Source organism: Bos grunniens, chromosome 9 (genome assembly GCF_055505025.1).
Source record: "Bos grunniens cultivar Pamir isolate PY7600 chromosome 9, Bosgru_T2T1.0, whole genome shotgun sequence".
Classification (NCBI taxonomy): Eukaryota; Metazoa; Chordata; class Mammalia; order Artiodactyla; family Bovidae; genus Bos; species Bos grunniens.
This window is the reverse complement of record NC_141173.1, coordinates 92,577,249-92,593,948: the sequence shown is the minus strand read 5'-3', so window position 1 is coordinate 92,593,948 and position 16,700 is coordinate 92,577,249. Positions and strand designations below refer to the sequence as shown.

Sequence of the window (16,700 nt, the reverse complement as noted above, 5' to 3'; positions counted from 1 at the left end):
TGCCCAACCTTAGCAAAAACTAACCAACATGGTTAGGTACGCACAGCCTTATACAAGTCATGTCATATGAGAATCCTGCAGCAGAAAGATGTAGGGAAAGCATGGGTTCAGCTCTCCATGCTCCCTTTCCAAGTCAACTGTCCTAAGAGTACAAATCTCCCCTGAAGGGCAGACTTTGTCGAGGTACAATCAAAGAGCCACCAGCCACAGCTCAATGTGCTTCAATAACTGCACCTTCAATTTCCAGAAACATCATCTCAGAGTGACTTTCAGGAACGTGCACTGCCAAAGGGGTATTTATACAAACTCAAGCTTGAGAACTCCTGTCTGTCTTTCTCCATCTGGAAGAGAACGGTAACAAGACTTGACCGTTCTCTCTAAAGTCTCTTCTGGCTTCTCTTCACAGTCTGTCCTACTAAGACTCAGCAGTGCCATCATTTATCAACATTCTCATATAGCTTAACCTTGACCCAGTGTATATACCTCCTACTTACATTCTACCTGGGGACTTTGTGCTTCATCTATTCTACATGGCTGCTGCTGCTCCTGCTAAGTCACTTCAGTCATGTCCAACTGTGCGACCCCATAGAAGGCAGCCCACCAGGCTCCCCTGTCCCCGGGATTCTCCAGGCAAGAACACTGGAGTGGGTTGCCATTTCCTTCTCCAATGCAGGAAAGTGAAAGTGAAGTTGCTCAGTCGTGTCTGACTCTTAGTGACCCCATGGACTGCAGCCCACCAGGCTCCTCCGTCCATGGGGTTTTCCAGGCAAGAGTACTGGAGTGGGTCAGCAATGTCTAATTACACATTCTGGATATACCAAGACGAACAGGTTCACAGATCTTGCCTTCCTTACTAGTGCAGGGTGATGGTTACCTGTCATCTAGAAAGGCCCAAATGCTAGTGAGCATAATAGCATAATATAAGGACTATTTTAAAATTTTTATACATTTTTCTTCTGCTTTCTTATATCCTATCACGGCACAGAATCATTGAGTTTTGTAGCTGAAAGGATCTCAAAAAGTCATTTAGTCCAATGTGACCTCCCTGGCCACCAAAGTTGCAAATTAGGAAACAGAAACCCAGAGAGAATGTCCTGTTTTGTTCAAGATCACACAGCTATTTTTGGCAAAACTACCCAAAATGCAGAGCTCTTAAATCTATCCAAAACCCAGAACCCCAGTTTTTTTTCAATATAGCATGATTATTATCTCTGACTGGACAATACAAGAATCATTCAAACAAACATATACAAGTATCTTTCAAACAGTTAATCCTTGTTGCTTATCAGAATGGAGAAAAGTGAAGGCATTGATAAAAGTCATGTATGTTCCAGAACACTTCAAAAAGTAAACCTTATGGATTGATCACTTTTACATTATTAATAAGGACTCCAACTGAGAAGGGATTAAGGACGCAGATACACATACAACCACTGTTTGGCAACACAGCCATTCGGAAGATGAATTCCAAAAATGGTGAGGACGGAGTGGTAACATTTCAAGAAAAGAAGAGGTGTTAGGAAAAGGCCAGGGAGAGCCTCAGAAGGATGACATGTGAGGTGAGCCTGGGGCCTGGAGGAGACCAATGCTCTCTACTTATAACAACAGAATTCTGATACAGAAGACAGTTTTTCTTTTTTAAGTGAGCTGCTCTCGGGGGTTGGAAGTATACATAATGAATGCATCCATTCTGTGGTATTTCTCATCTTCCACATCTCATGTACAATGAAGTAATTTCCCCACAAGACATGCAGTGCACTTCCCAACAAGAAGTTCAACAGACAGTCATGAAGGGAGAATTACAACCGATGACTATAGTTCCATAGAATGATTAGGATCTTCCAGAGGGAAAGTTCAAAAAGGAACCATTTAATGAGTAAATATCTCGGTTCTGGTTTGGCTAACATTCATCAAGGTTTCATGCCTTCATATGGTAGGTACTGATCCCACAAGTTCAAATGCCACCAACACACTTGATAACTTAATTCATTTCAGCATATTCCAGATATGGTCCTCCTTGGTTTCTGTTTATATGTATAAACACTCTCTGAGAGCATAGTAAAATCCATTTTAAATCAGTCTCATGGCTAGCCATAGTGATGAGGGTAAATATGACTATTATTCTACCAACCATGTCCTAGCACTTCCTCCTGAAGAGGAAAGTTCATGAGAGGAATTTGACACCTCTGCTGATAGAAGACACTGGCAATCATTGGAGAAAAATTTTATTTTCTCCTTGAAGAATCTAAGGCCCTCCAATATTAACCAAGTTGCAAAATGAGTAAAAAGTGTATTCCAGACAAGAGTCTAGATTAATACACAGTATAATGACGTTGTTACTATTGCACACTTAAGATGGAGAAAACTACTATTTTTTAGCACTTTATTATTGATGAAGTCCACTTAAAGAGTCAAATATTTGGCAAAGGATCACTCAACTTCATAATCATGGTATAATCTCAAACATGAAGAAATATGAGAACAATTTTAATGGACACTTCATGCATTCTATCAACCACCATTTAAGAACGGCCTTTAAAGGCACCATGTTGGCTCTGGAAGAGGTACGAAAAGAAAGTAGGCCCTCCCCATGTGATGGAGAAGTCACCCACAACTAAATATCCCACAATGAATGCCTCAGCTGATACAGACCACATACAGACAAAGTGCCTGCGAGCACAAGACAGAGTACATCGTGCTCCGAGAAAAGGCTTTGCTGAGTCTCAACGAATGATGAGAAATCATTGGCCAAACAGGGAAGAAGCATCAGAGGGAAAGACAGAGAGAGGAAAACCCATGGAAAACGAGTGGACTGTGAACTCCACTTTGCAGCCCAACTCACAGCTCCATGCTCATCATCCGCGTTTTACATCATTTGATAAAGCCGATCCCATCCACAGGGAAGGAAGAACTAACGTTTCCTGAACTCACATCCTGGCAGGCGGGGTTCTAAGCACCCTATGTTAATTACTTCATCAATTTTTCAATTCTCCAAATAATCTTCTATAAAGAAAGCACTACTGTTACCTTCCTTACAAGAAGATCTACACTCTACAGATGAAAATCCTAACACAGAGAACACTTTTCACAAGACAAAAAGCTTTTTTGAATTTAAAAAACAACAAAATGTTGCACAAAAATTCATCACCATAAAGACCCTTTAAAGGATTTTGGAAATCCTTAACTTTTACCAGTTTGAGAAGCTTTCCAAGTTTATTTACTATGCCATTTCCAAAACTATGGATGCCAAAATCCAAAATTCTAGTTTCTCACCCTATTCCCAATGCAAAAAGTCACTTAGTAGTGGGAACTCTTGAAGAACCATGTCCATGAGACAAGCTCAGAAATATAACCGGTAGATTTAAAAGAAACCTTGTAACCCAACACCACTGGCAACACAATGAAAGCTGCAGCCCAGATTCTGTTCCTCAATCTGCAAACCTCCTAACTGGAAACAAAGCAGATCCATTTCCAGCTGGACAGGACGCCCAGAGAGGAGCGGGCTGGATCCCAGACCAGACCAAGTCCAAGATAGGAAATACATTAGACGGTCCTGGCAAGGAACCTTCTCGGGCACCAGCCTGTGTCTACTGGCCTCAGTCTGCTGAGAGGGCTTCAGATAGGGCACTTTTTGTTCTTTCTTAAAACTCTGAACTCATAAAAGCTTTCAGATTCTACACTGTTTTGATTAAAAATCCTCGATTCCTTTACAATTACAGGCACGTGAACAGTTGAGAGAGGGAGGGCAAGAAGAAGGAACACACAGCCAGCCAGCCAGGCTCAAATCTCAGCGGTGTGACTTCCTGTGTGAACCTGGGTGAGGGGTCCCCTGCAGGCCCCCAACCTTCTCCTCCTGCATTGCTGAGGCTGTGATGCAAGGTCTGTGATGGTTCTTAGCTGAATGCACTGCCCCCTGCACTCTTACCTGCCAAGTCCATCCCACCCCCTTCAAATCTCAGGACTCTGTCCCCTTGCGTGTTTCCACCACCTTACTCACACTGCCTGTGACCATATGCCCAGTTATGACTGATCATTTTTCTGCTGGTCTAGTTTTCTTAAATCCACTCGCCACACTTGCTTTTCCATCACTTGCCTTTCTTTCTGATGTGCAGTTCTCTTACTGACCTTCAGAGACTAAAAATACTCAATACATTTTGTGCTTGTGTTAGTTGCTCAGTCATGTTCAGCTCTTTGTGACCCCCACAAACTAGCCTGGCCAGGCTCCTCTGTCCAGGGAATTTTTCAGGCAAGAATACTGGGGTGGGTCGCCATTCCCTTCTCCAGGGGATCTTCTTGACCCAGGGATTGAACCCAGGTCTTCTGCATTGCAGGCAGATTCTTGACTGTCTGAGCCACCAGGGAATCCTAAACCCAAAGTAACCATTACTATGTGCATCAGTGCTAAGTCTCCCAGTCGTTTCTGACTCTCTGCAACCCCACTGACTGTAGCCCACCAGGCTCCTCTTTCCATGGGCCTCTGGGAAAGAATACTGGGCGGGGTTGCCATGCCCTCCTCCAGGGGATCTTCCCAACTCAGGAATTTTGAACTCACATCTCTTACATCTCCCACATGGACAGGCTGGTTCTTTACCACTAGCGCCACCTGGGAAGCATTTCAGGGGTCACCAAATACTTACCTCATGTGGAGAGTAGTAGGGTAGCTGTTTAGGCTTCGGTTTCTTCCTCACTACACAAGAGCCTTGCTGTTCTACTGGAGGAATAAACTGGGTGATGGACAGAGCGCTCAGCACAGTGCCTAGGAAGCACCTCCTGCCGTCGATTCTAACTCTTCTTACTCCTCAGTGTTCCAAAGTTTGCAAAGTGGGTTCATATGTGTGAGCTCACTTGCCCCTGCTACCAACTCTGAGACTCAGGAGGTTCCAGAAAGAAACTGAGGTTGGTGATGTTCAAGGTTATCACAAAGAAGGCTAGTTGGTGGACAGACCTACTGATTCCAAACCCTTACTTTTTCTACTGATGCCTCTTGGGTCAGGAGTTCTGGCTTCTTTTATAGAAAGCAATTCCTACCCATCTCCTCCATCAAGTTTATCCAACACTGTTACTGAATTTAAGAAACACAAACATGTGGGCCAAATTCCACTATAATGGATTCCAAAGGACTTCAGTCTGTGCTATATCAAATAATTACTTTAAATAAGCAAGCTTTCAACTAGCTCGTCCATTCATCATCCAGCAAACATGTATCACCTGCCTAACTTCAACAAGGCATTGTGTTTGGGGATGGGAATCCTCCCTTTCCCTGAGCTATAATAATTAGTCCATGCCTTTAAGATCTCCCAACTGAAGCCAATACTGGAAGATATAGAAGCTCGAATACAAAGAGCACTTGAATCAATAAAGCAATGAACTGAGAGCCAGAAAACCTGAGCGCCTGTCTTGGCTGTGCCCCTAGCTGAGCTCTATGACCTGGGACAGGCTCCTAGTCCTAACTTTCCTTACCTATAAAACGGGGAAACTGGTCCGTATTGTCTTTAAAGTTCTATGCAATGAATTCTAGAGCTTCCAGGATTCTACATGATTCTCAAGTTCTTTTGATATGTAATGGGATATGATTTGACACAATTTTATAAGTCTTGGTGAGATGATCCACATATTGACTTTAGCTTGAAAAATATCTCCAGATTGCCCACAAATGGTTAGAAGTTTTTAACACCACACAAATTTGGAGCATTTTTAAGAATCTTACAGCCAACTGAGTTTGCAAACTGTCCCACATACAAACTCCATTTTTTCGCATGTAAATTGCAACCCTAAATGCTGATCTCATTCGGAGAATTTAAATAAATCTGATTCAAAGCCTTTTTTCTTCCTTCTTCCAACTCTGTGATATGTCACTTTAAGATGACTGTAGTGCTTATGTACAAGAAGGCACTTCATCCAATGTACTAACACATGTTCATGTGAGCCGAGCTCTTTATAGCCTTACTTTTAAGAGTCCTGTACTCTCTCTCAGCACATCATGATTAGATGGATACTTCTTGCCTTGAAAGGGAGTCAGTTGAGGAGGCCCACCACGTGCTGGCACACATCTTTGATGCCCACGTGTGAATTCATTCCCCCCAGATTCTCCCCTGTAATCAAGAAGACTTCTAAGAATCACTTGAAGAGCCAGACATCAGAGCAAACTAAAGCCCATTCCTATATCCTGACTTATATGAGAAATCTGCCCCCAAACTCCCGCTTCCTAGATGTCTGTAGAGATGCTTTCTTTTCTCTCATTTAAGGAGACTTAACTGAGCTCCTGGCCAGTCAGTCTCCATGGTGGGTGCTGAGTTTAGTAGTGGAGAGAGGGTGAAGTAGGGCCACAGCTAGCCCACCCTGGACCTTCAGATAAATTAAAGAAAGTGGCTTCTTCCAGTGGAGAGGCAGGCACCGGAGGCTTGGGAAGTGGCGTGCAAATCGGATTTCAGCCTCCACTTGCCCGTTGGACAGGATGACCTCATACAGTGAGCAACTCACACAATTTTACAAGGTCACTTCCCTGTTGGTTCAGACAGTAAAGAATCTGCCTGCAATGCAAGAGACCTGGGTTCGATCCCTGGGTCAGGAAGACCCCTAGACTAGGAAATGGCAACCCACTCCAGTATTCTTGCCTGGAGAATTCCATGGACAGAGGAGCCTGAGAGGCTACAGTTAATGAGGTTGCAAAGAGTCAGACACAACTGAGCAGCTAACATGCATGCACATGTGCGTGGCCAGAGGTGTCACAAAAAACAAGCTGTTTTAATAGAGATACTGACTACTAGAGAAGAAAGAGCTTAACTGCCCAGCAAGGAGGAGGGAGGACAGCCTGCCCGAGAAGGGATGTGACTGACACATGACGGACGTGTGGGTAATCAACAGATGGATGAATGGAGTGAGCGCAGTATAAACAGAATGCTCATTCATTCCAGACAGTGGTCTGGAAATGACAACTTGGAAAGCGTCTGATGAGTCTGTGTGTGGGTATAAGGGGAGAGGGAGGGAGAGAGGTGTGTGTGTGAGGGAGGGAGAGACGTGTGTGTGTGTGTGTGTGTGTGTGTGTGTGAGTGAGTGAGTGAGTGAGTGAGATGATGAAGCATCTTATACATAGGCAAATTAAGGTGCTGAAATTGATTCTGACACCATTAGGGGCTCCTTTTGCCACTATACATAATAAACTCTTCAATTATACCTTGCCCTGTTTTTAACATTTACCAATCACAAGATAATTAGGGACTCTGATTCCAAAGTAAGAAGTTTCATCCTATAAACTGAACAGGTAAAGGTCAATGGAAAAGAAGTTTGCTTTTAGAACTGCACCAATCTTAATACTACATTTTTAGAACATAAAAAAACCTCAAAGAACACCAATGTTTTATAAGTGTGTATGTACACAAGATCTATTGGTTATGCTCAAATGATAAGACCAGAAATTGAAATTTTATTGAGAGCCTAGGGCTGAAATATGTATAGCATATGGTCTGCACCTGTAAGACTAGGAAGACTTAAGGACTTATTAGCCACCCTCCAGCTTAAATCTATCTGAGAGGGATTGGAGATAACCAGGTGCTGTCGGTTAAAATAATTTTTCAGCGGCCTTTGAGGAAGGGGAGGTAGAACGGATTGAATGAGCATGAGAAGAGAACCCCAAGACCTTGGCCATGTGGTGAATAAAGGTCTTATCGGCGACCCAAGGCTGCGTAGATTACAACTGTCACCAGGCAGCCTCTCCGGGGCCTCCGCAGAAGCAACGCGAAGGGAATGATCTTCAGGACCAAGCCGACTCCCCTCCCCCTAGTTAAGTAAAGTTACCCCACTTTGCTATTTTAAAAAGTTAAGCACAGGGAAGCTCAACATATTAAGTTTCACCGTGTCTTAAAGAGAAACGACCCCGGTGCAATCCTACCCCCCTCACCTTTGCGGCGGCGGCCCGGCCGTCAATTGTTGGAAGAATGGCCTCTTTTCTTTCCAAACTGTTTTTGGTAAATATGATCCGTTTGCGACACGACGTGTCGGTTTTCCCAGAAACTTGGCACCTGGGCCCCTCGGAGCGGAGCCGGGCGGGGGCGCGGCGGCGGGACTCCAGCCCTTCCGCCCGGCGGCCCCGGGGCTCGGGGGACCCTGAGTTCGGAGATCCGAGCCGTGGGCGCGGGGGGCCGCTCTCCCAGGACCTTCCGGGCGCTGGGCCGCCTCACCCCCGAGGCCCCGACGCCCTACCGCGGGGGTCGGGAAAGCGTTTCCTCCGCGCCGCCAGCCTGCGCGGGGTCCCGGGCGCGCCAGGGCGCCGCTCCCGGTGCTCCGGGCACCGCCGGCTAGGCGACCGCAGCCGCCACCCTGGGCTCCCTGCCCGGGGCAGGCGGAGGAGGGCGCGGGGAACAAAGCCGAGGCGGTGGGCCGCCCGCCCCGAGCCCCGGGCCGCGGTGGTCTGGACTCGCCCCCACCCCACCCCTCCCCATCGCCCCCCTTACCTGGGTGGAGAGCCCGACACCCGCCCGGGCCCCGGATCGGCGACACGGCCGTTCCCCCGGGGTCCCGTGTGCGCGCGGGGCGGCGCCGGCCGAGTTGGAGAAGTTGCCGGGGTCGCTTCGTCCACGCGCGGGCGCTCAGCCTCCGGCAGCCGCGACTACCCCTCGCCCCGCGCGCAGCGCCTTTGGTGGCGAGAGGCGCCGCACCTTCCTCCGGGGCCGCTGGGCCCGCCTCCTCCCCGCCCCCGCCGCCCAGCCCAGCCCAGCCCACCCCCCACCATCTCCCCAGCAAAAGCCCCCACCTCAGCCCCAGGCCGGCGCGCATCCGCAGCTGCGCCCACCAGCCCCCCGACCCTCCCTCACCCGCTCCCGCCCCCGTACCTCGCGATCGCCTACTGCCCTTTCTTTCTAGGACGTCCCCAACTAATCAACAGCGAGAATTCTGCGAGCTTCGAGTAAGCGCCTTCCTGTGAACTCCGTGCTCCGCCTGCTCGGAGGATGCGAAGCGTTAAGATCCAGTTCCTTCCCCATAGAGCCAAGAGAGGGAAAGTGCTAACTTGGGTACCACTGAGGGCAGGAGCAGGCGGTATCCGAAGCCCCGTGCAGACAGGAGAGACTGCTAGTCTCCTAACCTTCCCAAAAGAGCGAGAGGGAGGAGACGGGGGGCGGGGGCAGGGGTTCAGGAGAATTCGGACCTTCCAGGTGAAAGCCGTAGAGTTTATTAGAGAAACCTGAGGAATCCAGAGGGCCGGGGTGATGGAGAAAGGGGTAGGACGCTCGGGAGAACCAGGAATGAAGGCTTTGTTGCCATGATCGGTGTCTCTGCCTTTACAAAGGCTCTCCCGGAGAGAGAAGGAAGGGGGAAGATTTAGTCCGTGTACTAGTGTGGGTCCTTCAAAAAGCAGGCACCAAGGCAGGGGTAGATACTGAAGGATTTGCTTAGGGGAGATGGCGGTGGGATGAAATGTGAAGGGATCCCGGAGAGGCAGGCGTCCTGCAAGTCTGACCCCAGTTAAGGAGACAGCAGCAACCGTCCTGACCTCCTGGCAGCCTCCGGAAGATTGTGGGCGAGTCCTACTCCAAAGTGACCCATCCCAGGGGGCCCAGTTCTCCTTGGCACCCACCTGCCTTAATACCCGTGTCTCCACCAGTGGTTAGCTGGGAGCAGGCAGACAAGAAGTGTGGCCTTGTGCACAAACCCAGACATGAATTTCAGGGCACACCAGCCAGGGCCCTTCCTCAGTTAAACTCCAGAAAGCTGGAGAGGGTCCGAGATCTTCAAGGAAGCTTCTGCCAGCTGGCGCCAGGCTTAAAGACAGGTGGAAGCAACCTTCCCACACACAGCTGCAACTTTTAAATGAGGTCCCAAGGATTTCCTGCTCTCAGACACACCTGGCTGTCCATTTTCAACTGCCACAGGCTCTGCTCACATGGACCCCTCTTCCCTGCATAGACCCTCCCTGGTCCTGTCTCCACTGGGGCTCACGTGAACGTGACTCTGCCCGGGGAAACATCTCCCACCCCACTCACTCTCCAGTTCCCAACTCAAGCATCATCTTAGCACAGGCCTACCACCCTGGGATCTTTACATGCTTGTCACCCTGGCTTCTTGTGTCATGTTTTTTCACACTTTTTCCAAAAAAATTTTTTTTCTGATTACTGCAGACTTGGGAAAGTACATGTAACCCAAATGTCTCCAACTCCTCCCCACAACCCCCCTTCAAGAGATACCTTCCCAGGATAATCAGAATTTGAGCCCCAACCTATGTGTTCCAGTCTGGGTCTAATCAGGAAAGAGAAACCACACAGTAATTAAGCAGTAGAAGTTTAATATAAAGAATTAATGGGACTTCCATGGTGGTCCAGTGGCTAAGACTCTGTTCTCAATGCAGGGGGCCCAGGTTCGATCCCCCGTCAGGCAACTAGATCCCACATGCCAAATGAAGCATTCGCATGCCACAACTAAAGGTCCTGTGCAGGCTAATAAATAGGAAAAGCAAATTATTAACTATATGACAGGATTTGGAGCAATGAAGTGTTGATTAGTTAGAAGAGAACTCAGAATAGGGACAGCAGATATAAATATTTTCTTAGGCAGCCGCAACCCATGGGACTGTGATAGAGCCTTCCTCTATCCCAGCCTGAGCCCAGACCCTGCTGGGGAGAAGGTGGCTCTGGCTCACCGAGTGTAGGGAAATCACTGTGGTCTCATGCCAGTGGAACTTGCTGGAAATCCACCCCCTAAAACTTACTGAATATCGACCCCCTTGGGTGTGGGGAAGCTGTTCAAAAGGAAGTGTCTTATGGAAAAGCACTTCCCTGCAAAAACTACCCAAAAGAGGTGTCAGAAGGAGCCGGTGGTCACTGGATGCCACCTGACGCTGCAGAACCCTGGTACTGCAGGAACCAGTCAAGAGAGGTCACAGCAACCAACAGGCAGAGTTGTGCCCTCTCACAAGGCCTCCCCGACACCCTGCACTGATAATCCTAAACCACAAGCCAGCTGGCAGAGAAAGCTACGCAAAAGGCCCAGACCCCTTTTTGCAAAGAAGGCGAAAAGGGTGAATTTGGAGCTGACAGTGACGGGCACACTATGTAACCTCAGCAGAGTCCAGGCCTTGTCTGGTTTCCCCTCCCCACACATGCCCGCACGTTCCCGGTGGCCACTGTTCTCTCTCCGAATCCCACCCTACTGCCCTTTCTCCCCTCGGCTTGACGTTTTGTTCCTGACTCCCACTCCCTCCGCTGCAAGTTGGCTCAGCATTTTCTCCTATGGCTTTACAAGGGGGAGGCTAGCTTCCTCACCCAGCTTCTCACACCACAGCTGTGACCACATTGAGAGGGTCAACAAAATTGAACAGACATTTTGGGGCAACAGAAAGGGAATTGCAGAAGGGGAAAATAAAAGAACTGAAACCAACTAATGATCCCAAAGATGTGAAACCATCCAGAGCATCTCTCTCCTGGGCCCAAACCCCCCAACAGGACCCCCAGCAGAATCCAGGCTGCAATGCTATCAGGGCCTAGTGAGAGAGGTCTCAATCTTAGTCCCACTCCATTCAGTAAAAAAATAATCAATCTGCAGAGATGAAGTTCTATCTGCAGTAAAGGTGAGCATTCACATGTTAGGGAGAGAAATTTTACCCTCCAGGACTAAAACCTTCTCAGTTATTAATCCATTTATGGAGACTTTTAATCCATATATGGAGAATTTACTTAGCAGTTGGCCCTGTAGCAGGTCGTGGGTATATAATCAATGTCATCGTTACAATGTGAGGGAGATGCATAGTAAATAAATCATTCTACAAACACTGCTTTTTGTGTCTCTGCTAAGATGCAGAGCATAGAATAATGAGTTAATCCAGCTCTAAGGGACGACTGAGTTGGCTCCATCAATCCAGGTGAAGGGAGCGGTTAATTTGAAGCTCTGACGTGGGACAGAGCTGAGCCCGGCGGAAAGGAAGGGAGAACGGACAGAACAACCAGTTCAGTTCAGTCGCTCAGTCGTGTCTGACTCTTCGCGACCCCATGAATCGCAGCACACCAGGCCTCCCTGTCCATCACCAACTCCCAGAGTTCACTCAGACTCACGTCCATCGAGTCAGTGATGCCATCCAGCCATCTATCTCATCCTCTGTCATCCCCTTCTCCTCCTGCCCCCAATCCCTCCCAGCATGAGTCTTTTCCAATGTATGAGGTGGCCAAAGAAAGAACAACCAGAGAGGAGGCCAAAGAAGAGCCAGTCACGCATGCTCTCGTAGGCATGTTAAGAATTTTGGATTTTATCCTTAGAACAATGAGAACCTTCTGAAGGTTTTAAGCACCAGTGTAGCTGGAGGGTGGAGGGTGGGGCGGGGGGTGGAGAAGAAATTGGAGGAAGAGCATGTGGAGAATATATGAGACTAGTGTTCAGAACCGTTTGGACCTGGAGACGAAGACAGAGAACTAACTGGCCGAGAGAAAGAAGGTCTAACCCAGGGCCTGGCTGAGATTCCGCTGGCAAAGACTGGGCAGAGACAGGACTCTCGTGAGATAGAGTGCAATCAGCAACGAAAGCTGAGGGGAGAGAGCCAGGGGCCTGGGAGACCATCAGGAAGTTATCATCTTCGATGAGAAGCAAGATCACTTGCCTTTAGAAATACCCAAGGCCCAATTAAAGCAAATCTACCTACTCGCAAAGAAGTATTCAAACTGAATCCCCGCAAAGAACAGAACAGCCTGGTTTTAAAAAAAGAGGCAAGCCCCAGTGTTCTCACTGTCCGCTCATATCATCCCCACCAAGATGCTTCAATTATAGCATCCAAGTATTTACTAGAAAGTTAAAAATAATATTAGCTATAACCCCACTCCCTAGGAAAAAGAAAACTCTTCTGTCATATTCTTTTGCAGACTTTTCATACTTAAATTACTCAAACCTAATTTTCTTGAAGGGATCAACCCAATTCATCTTTTTACCCCCAGTGATTTTGTATGTTTTCTGGCACCTAAAGGGTGTCTAGCAGTGTTCACAGAATTGAAATTTGTTGCCAGAATCTTCCGTTGGACTTTCTGGTAGCAACATTGAGTCGACAGCTCCAACAAACAAGTCATCCTTCCCCTGTTCTATGTCAGAAAGAGTTTTCTTAAAACACCTTTCTAGCTTTTGGAACTTTTCTGTGTGTTTTGGAAGTTGCAGTTTTTTGTTCTCTTTTCTCCCTTTCCCAGAACCTAAGGGAAGAGAGTCTTCTTTGCCAAGTAAACTCTCCGCCTCAGCCTGGGCCCCGCTGGTTACAGAAATGACATTAGACACACACACAATGGTAATACCACTCAAGAACGGCTGCATTTAATACCTGTCTCCACGGAGCTCAAATTCACTTTTACGGCCTGTTTGTGGGCAAGAAGGAGGATTCAAGCGATGGTTACTTCCTCTAAGAGCTTTTCTATTGCTTCATGCCCCAAATTAACAGGCTCCATACAGCCTCCCTCCCAGCGCCCCAGGACCCACTAAACAGACAAAGACCACACTGACTCCAGCCCAGCGTCTCCGGCACTGCAGGCAGTGTGTTGCCAGTAGGTCAGGCTAACTTTGGAAAAGTCGAGATTTCCCAGGGCAGGGGGTCAGGGGTGGGGGTGGGGGGGTGGAGGTCGGGTAGCCTTTTCAAGGGAGGCTGCAGCCTTGCTTTCTGAAGATCACTGGCCCAATGCAAATAGTTTCTTTCAGCCGTTCCAGGAGCTTGCACGAGCCACTTCACAGTACTTTTCCAACTCCTGAAAGAAAGAAGGCATTAGGCCTGATTACAATTCCCAAAAGCTGTGTGTACTCTGATAATCTGGATCCACCCTACACTGCCTGCAAACCAGCTGCATGTGTGTCTGATGTGGAGTGGGGTGGGGCGGCACACCCGCTCACACTGGTGATGGACTTTTCTTTCTCTTGGATTCATCTGACCCATTTTTTCCTTCCCACTGACAAGTAAATATAGACTGGAACTAATTTATTCTTGAAAGAAAAAAATGGTAAGATTACTTTGTTAAAAAACAAAAGGTAATTTTACTACCCCATAATAAAAGGTCAATGCTTGTTTAGAAGGTTACTCAAGATTCCAGGTCTAAAAAAACACATTTAATCCTGCAGAGGAGCTGTCTTGGCCAGGGCTGACACTGTCTCTGCTCTAGCCCTGAGATGGAAAGCATCTCCCCGCATCCCCAAAGAGGAGACAGAGGTCCTCGGTGCTTCCTGGAAAGCACGCTACTCCCACATTTGTGAGTGAGCTTTGAGCGATCAGCCCGAGTTACCAACGCCCTGGTCTGGCTTCCGTGTAACTTAACATGTGGGCAATCTCCAAGACCAGTGAAAGACTTTAAATCTTGGGCTTCCCCCTCAAAAGACATACCCTTGGGGGAAAAAATGCCTGTGATATTGACTGTTTTTGTTGATGTTGTTGCTTTGGGTTTTGTCTTGTTCTCTTGGCCCAGTGGTGCAGCATGCAGGATCTGAGTTCCCTTACCAGGGATCAAACCCATGCCATCTGCAGTGGAAGGATGGAACTGTAACCACTGGACCACCAGGGAATTCCCTGATTGTTCTACGCTGATAAAACTCATGTTATTGTAAGTTTGTTTCATTTTCCATAACTTATGAAATCTGATAAGCATATCTGAAAATGTAAAAGCATTTTCTGAATCAACATAAAATATCAATTTTAATGCTTATATACCTTAAAGAGGTCCAGTCAATTCTTGAGTGACAGATGGTTATGTAGCCAGCCTTTATTTTCACTGGAGCCCTCAGCCAAGGAAATGTGTTTGCTGAACCCATAAACTTTCCATGAAATGCAAGACATACAAAACAAGAGCACGCCTTTTCTCTCCAGTTCCCCTTTATGGCCCTGAGTTCCATGTTTTCAATTCCCTCGTCCCATTAAACTTGTTCTTGGACTTCGTCGCAGGATCTCTAGTTGGACTCTTCCTGAATTCCTTGTACTTCCTCCCAGCCCTGTTCACTATGTTGGGTCATTTCCATTTGCCCCTCAACAGCACTGTCTTCGTAACTTTCTGTTATATAAGTGCTGCTTATTATTATTATTATTGAAAGTATTCGGGGTTTGGAGTTTGGATATCACAGTTCTGAGTGAGTTGGGAAGGGAGGAAAAACAGATCAACTTCCGTTCACGGGCTAAGACAATTTAAGCCACGTCTGAAGTTGAGGGTTGTTGGCATGGAGCCATCTGGTATACGGACAAGATCTTCACATGGGAAGTGAGTTTTGAACTTAAACTACGTAGAGAATGGATTTCCACCATTATGTTAGAACTAGCAGCTTTCTCCTCGTAAGTGGAGCTATGAAATCCATTTAGGTATACAGGTCTGGTGGTGGTGTTTATTGTTTAGTCACTAAGTCATATCCAACACTTTTGCAACCCCATGGACTGTGGCACGCCAGGCTCCTCTGTCCATGAGATTTCCCAGGCAAGAGTGGGTTGCCATGCCCTTCTCCAGGGGATCTTCCTGACTCAGGGATCAAAGCCAGGTGTCCTGCACTGACAGGTGGGTTCTTTACCACTTGAGCCTGGGAAGCCCATACCTGTGAGTAGTGAGAATAAATCACATTAACTGTTATGTTATTAAAAGTTACTATTTGATGATGATATATAATTTGTTACTAAAAGTTACTATTTGACGATGATATATAATTTGTGGGTTTCAGTTTCAAAGCTAGGGTATTAAATGAGCTAAAATGTGACCTTGAGCTCAGATTTACATGTTTGCCAACTTCTCCTTGGTCCAATATATCTCAAAAGGAAGAAAAAGAAAGTCTTAGGGTATCCTATAACAACTATAGTAAATGTTTATCAAATGCACCCTATACTCTGCACACTTACATAGATATGAAATAAACATATGGGCATGCCAATACATATAGACAATTTGATTCTTTTAAACAGCTTCATTCCAATGCATTTTTAAAAAGAAATTTACAAACTTTAGTAATAGAATGAGGAAATTATGTCATGCAGAAAAACATCTGCCTTTTGTCTAGCACATTACATAAATACTTATTAAATTAACAGACACATAAATTAATAAATCTTTATTATTTAATCGGGACAATAATACCCTGATTTCATGGCTACTGTTTGGTTTTTCACCCAAACTTTCTCATTAGAAAGGTTAAATAAAAAAAAATAAAAAAAATAAAAAAAAAAGAAAGGTTAAATAAGCCATAAGCTTTAAAATTCACATGCCAGGCTTTTAAATCAGATATAGTTTTTGATAGGACTATGTATAACCTTTCTATAACAAGTTAGGTCTGTATCTTTATACTGTAAAGAATACATCTCCATTAAAAAAAATTTTTTTTTAAATCATTTTGGCATTGCAGTGTTCTCTTCTAGATTTTAAAACTACCACCACCATCTGCAGTGGTTCTCCAAAGTTACAGGATTAATGAAGTCTTTTCCCTGCTATTGGGTTAAGAGTTTTAAAAACATTCCTATTTTACCTTTTTTTTTTTTAAGGAGAAGAAAGAAAAAAAAAAGAACTTTGTTGTTGTCTACTCTTCATGCTTCTGGAATACCCTGCTCACTCCCACCTTCCTTCCCCCTCTCCCAACAAGGGATGGGAACTCTGTTTGCATATTTTATTATTATTTCACGTCATTGGAATGAGAGTCTCAGCAAACACACTTTCTCTTGTGGAATTCCCTAATAAAAACAGACAGCTTGTTTTGAACAAGCAGCCTCTGGAACAGGAGAAGCAGCAGAAGCTGGT

The 16,700-nt window shown here is 46.4% G+C and overlaps 2 protein-coding genes and 1 long non-coding RNA gene across 28 annotated transcripts in view; 1 reads left to right on the top strand and 2 right to left on the bottom strand.

The window, feature by feature from the left end:
- TIAM2 (TIAM Rac1 associated GEF 2) overlaps nucleotides 1-10,136 on the bottom strand; it is a 243,521-nt gene extending 233,385 nt beyond the window's left edge. For 9 of the 21 annotated variants that reach the window (XM_086318450.1, XM_086318448.1, XM_086318449.1 and 6 more), the window contains exons 1-2: nucleotides 9,572-10,136; nucleotides 8,829-8,934 (exon numbers count right to left, since the gene is read on the bottom strand). The gene's annotated coding sequence lies outside the window, so the exon portion shown is untranslated. Of the gene's footprint in view, nucleotides 1-4,637; nucleotides 5,091-7,897; nucleotides 7,956-8,450; nucleotides 8,631-8,828; nucleotides 9,129-9,571 lie in introns of those variants that run through there. The other 12 variants (XM_086318453.1, XM_086318455.1, XM_086318459.1 and 9 more) reach the window with 5 other exon arrangements.
- Nucleotides 10,137-13,250: 3,114 nt separating this feature from the next.
- The window catches only part of SCAF8 (SR-related CTD associated factor 8), a 216,893-nt gene continuing 213,443 nt past the window's right edge, over nucleotides 13,251-16,700 (bottom strand). For all 6 annotated transcript variants that reach the window (XM_086318484.1, XM_086318480.1, XM_086318481.1 and 3 more), the window contains one exon: nucleotides 13,251-13,697. The gene's annotated coding sequence lies outside the window, so the exon portion shown is untranslated. The remainder of the gene's footprint in view (nucleotides 13,698-16,700) is intronic.
- LOC147366370 (uncharacterized) lies at nucleotides 13,799-16,661 on the top strand. Its single transcript, XR_015133345.1, has 3 exons — nucleotides 13,799-13,946; nucleotides 14,406-14,540; nucleotides 16,448-16,661. It is a non-coding gene; the product is annotated as an uncharacterized LOC147366370 (long non-coding RNA).